The 3,797-nt window shown below is 51.4% G+C and overlaps 1 long non-coding RNA gene across 1 annotated transcript; it reads left to right on the forward strand.

Moving 5' to 3' along the window:
* The first annotated feature begins 430 nt into the window (after positions 1-430).
* On the forward strand, positions 431-2,075 carry LOC121101058. The gene is made up of 2 exons (XR_005833029.1): positions 431-669; positions 920-2,075. It is a non-coding gene; the product is annotated as an uncharacterized LOC121101058 (long non-coding RNA).
* The last annotated feature ends 1,722 nt before the right edge of the window (positions 2,076-3,797 follow it).

Consider the following 3,797-nt stretch of genomic DNA (forward strand, 5'->3'; position numbering starts at 1 on the left):
TGCCAGCAATTGGCGCTAAGCCAAGCGGGGAGAGGAAAACGGGTGAGATGTGGGTCCCACCCGGAAAGGGTTCAGGGCCCTGGCATTCTCCTCCCACCTTGCGTCTTTGGGCATTTCACCTTCCAGATCTCAGTTTTGGTCTTCATAAAATGGTTGGACGTCAGGAGGAGCGTGCGTGGACTGCAAGGAGGTCCGTGGGAGCGCCTCCAGAGTTGTACAGGTGCGGCGGAGTCTGGCATGTTCCTGAGATGGCTCGGGGCCGCGGGGGTGGATGGAGAGGATCATGATTGGGAAGAGGCAACACACACACACACACACACACACACACACACACACACACACACGGGCGCGCGCGCGCGCGCGTTCCTTCCTCTTCCTCTTCCTCCCACCCCGCCCCCCCGAGGGGCGGTACCCCGATCCCTTGGGGGGAGGTTTTCGGGCTGAGGACCGGGGGAGGACGGCGCCTGGGAGGGAGGCGGGCCGCGGGGAGCAAGAGCGGGGTCTGGGCCGCCACAGCCGGGTGGCCCCTCCCTGCCGTCCCCTCCCCGCTGTCCCCTCCCCCTCGCCTCCTCCCGGTCCCCGGCAGCGGCGGCTGGAGGAGCAGCCGGCGGCGCAGCGGCCGCGCAGCCTTTGTCTCGGGGCCGCGGGGCGGCGGGGCCCAGCGCTGGCGTAAGTGACCGCGGCCCGGGCCGCGGGGGCTCAGAGGGGAGCGGGCCGGGGGGCGCGGGCGCTCCCCGCGGGGGTGTGGGGCCAGTCGGGCGGGCCGGGCGCGCGGGCGGGGAGCCGGGCGGTGCGCGCCCTGAGAGGCGCTGGGGTCGCGGGGGGCGCGGCGGGGTGCCGGGGTGCTGGGCGCCGCAGCCTTGCGCTCGAGGACGTGCGGTTTGGGTGCAAATCCTGGCGGCTGTGTTTCTCCGGGCAGAGGCCACGCGGGGACGGAGGAGGCAGAGAGGACAGGCAGTGATGGAGAAACGGGAGAGGAGCCGGCGAGCGTCACCATCATTACCATCACCATCTCCTCCACCGTCACCATCACCATCACCACCATCACCATCATCATCTCTGCCCGTCACCCATCCCAGAGGCCCCCGACCTCCCCTCCCCTCTCATTTCCCCGGGGAACGTCAACTTTATCGGATTATTTTCTTTTCCTGGGTGATACTTTGAAACCGCGACAGAGTGCTCCAAATTAGGCATAAGTACCCCTGCGGTGGGACACTCTTTCCTTTGCCAGTTAGCTACCTCGGCTTGCCCATCAGGAAAAGGATCACAGGCAGACTGTGATGGCTGGCAAGCTTTCAGTTTTTCTACTCTGGTGTTGGAAAGGGTTTTATATATTTAAAAAAAAATTTTTTTTCTCTCACTTGGGAATAATGATGATCGTGATGATAAAGTAATATCTTCACTAAATTAAATAATCAGGAGTTTTAAATTCTTCTCTCCTTTGATTTTTGAATGTCAAAATACCAGTAGCAAAGAGAGGCATAAGGAAAATGAACTTTGGCTAAAATAATACCAAGAACAGAAGCAAAACAGGTACGTTTGTAGAAAAATCACCGGAGAAGGCTGATGGCAATGACTTTGGTCTAAAGTGCAGAAAGTGCCCTTTTAGTGGTGAGTGGCTTAGCTGTCATTATTTTGGACGCACACTGCTTCCCCTCAGTGCTTTTCACCCTACCTGAAGAATGTTTTAATTGCTGTGCTTCGAAACTGGCATTTACCTGGTCCAAAGGACTGCTGAGCAGTCAGACAAGCGTCAACAGAGCCGGAGGGGCTGTTAGGAACCCCAGCATGACAAAGCACGGGAGCTTCTTATGAAAAATAGCTTACAGAACACAAGATCCTAAACGCTCTGCATTTTGCCTATTAGTTAGAAAATGAATGTTGAACTTTCTGTGTTTTACATTCTAGTCTAAGAAAGACAACTCGACAATCCTAAAATGCTTGACATGCTTGGAATGGTCAGTATTATGGCAACTTCCCTTTAAACAGGGCAGTGAACCACATGGTATTGTTTGCCCTGTGTCCTGTTCCAACTTGGAGAAAAAGTGATAGTATTAAAAATAATGTGGACCCAAGCTGAGCAGCAGTTGTCATTGCCCGAATTTAGATACCTCAAACGTTGAAATGTAATTATGTATCATTAATTCAAACCTCTCTAATTTGTGAAATGGGTTTTTTTTTAAGTTTTATTTATTTATTTGAGGGGGGGGTGGGAGGAGCAGAGGGAGAGAAAGTCCTAAGCAGACTCTGTGCAGAGCGCAGAGCCCAATCAGGGGCTTGACGTGGGTCTCGACATGGGGCTCGATCTCACGACCCTGAGCACAACCTGAGCGGAAACCAAGATTTGGCTCAACTGACTGCACCACTCAGGTGTCCCCATGAAATGGGGTTTTTAAAGAGTATGTGTGATTCTGGGGAGAATGACTTTGAAATCATCCCTTTCCCTAAAAATATTTCAGGGCCCCAAATTTAAGTAAGGTGTGAATGATCTGAAGCAATTACATTTTTAGAACAGACTTAAGGAAGGGGCGCCTGGGTGACTCTGTGGGTTAAGTGACGAACTCTTGATTTCGGCTCAGGTCATGATGTGGGGCTTGTGGGACGTGGAGCCTGCTTGGGTTTCTCTCTCTCCCTCTCCCTCTGATCCTCCCCACATTTCTCTCTCCCCCTCTCTCTAAAAAAAAAACACACACACAAAACAAAAAACTCACCATAATTTTGTTCTGGATCTTTGGGAAATAAGTAGCATCTTTAGGAACTTCTATGCCTTGGGTTGTTACTGAATTCTAGTGTTATATCCCACATGAATTGTTTTAACCCATATGAATTTTTATATCCCCATATGAATTATACCACAATTTAAAAATAATTCATTTCTTTTACTGAAGTATGTTTTACGTATGTGAAATGCTCCACTCTTCAGTATAGCCTGATGGATTTTTGTGTGTATCCCCTCATATTACCTCCACCCAAAACAAAGTACAAAATATTTCCGTCATCCTAGAGTGTTCCCCCGTGCCTATCCCAGACATACTGCTTCTCTGACTGCTCTCAACATGGAAAAATAATGTCTTTTAGGTTTCCCCCTCTTAAATCTGGTTGGCCTATTCCTTCAGCAAATATGACCAAGTCCAGGCCCTGGGCCCAGCACGACACAGACATGAGCCTTCCCCTGGACAGCAAATAAGGTCAATATTTAAACAAGCAGGGGTAATACTGTCTATGCAGACACGGAAGGTCATAGGAATTCAAGGCAAGTCATATCCCAGTTTTGGGGGGGTGTTTGGTTTTGTTTTTATGAGAGGGGAAAGGAAGGCTTTTTGGAGGATGCAAATGTTTAAGTTGGGAACGGAGAAATGAGTAGAAGGTAGTCAGCTACCCCTAGTAGGGGGAAGAAAAAGAAAGAGTATTCCAAGTGGAAGGACTGTCACGAGCCGTGGCTCAGAAATGAGAGCACGTGGAGTGTTCGAGGAACAAAACCAAGTCGAGGAGGATGGAAGCACAGGGCTGGGGAGAAGCATGTGGGATATGGCTGGAGAGGCTGTAGGGTCCCAGTCAGAAAAACTAAGGCCCTGAGGAGGGTGAGGCTTTGCTCTAAGGGCAAGGAGAGTCTCTGGACAGGCTTTAGCCACAGGTGCGCAGAACGAGATCTGATCTCTCAGCTGACTGTGTGGTGTGGAGATTATAGGACTGGATGGGAGGCTGTTACAGGCATCCAGATCAGAGGCTGGGGTGGCTTTGATGAGGCAGTGGCAATGGGAATAGGGGAAATGGATGGGCCTGAAAGAGATTTAGAA

The sequence above is a fragment of the Ursus maritimus genome, unplaced genomic scaffold (genome assembly GCF_017311325.1).
Source record: "Ursus maritimus isolate PB19 unplaced genomic scaffold, ASM1731132v1 scaffold_6, whole genome shotgun sequence".
Taxonomy (NCBI): domain Eukaryota; kingdom Metazoa; phylum Chordata; class Mammalia; order Carnivora; family Ursidae; genus Ursus; species Ursus maritimus.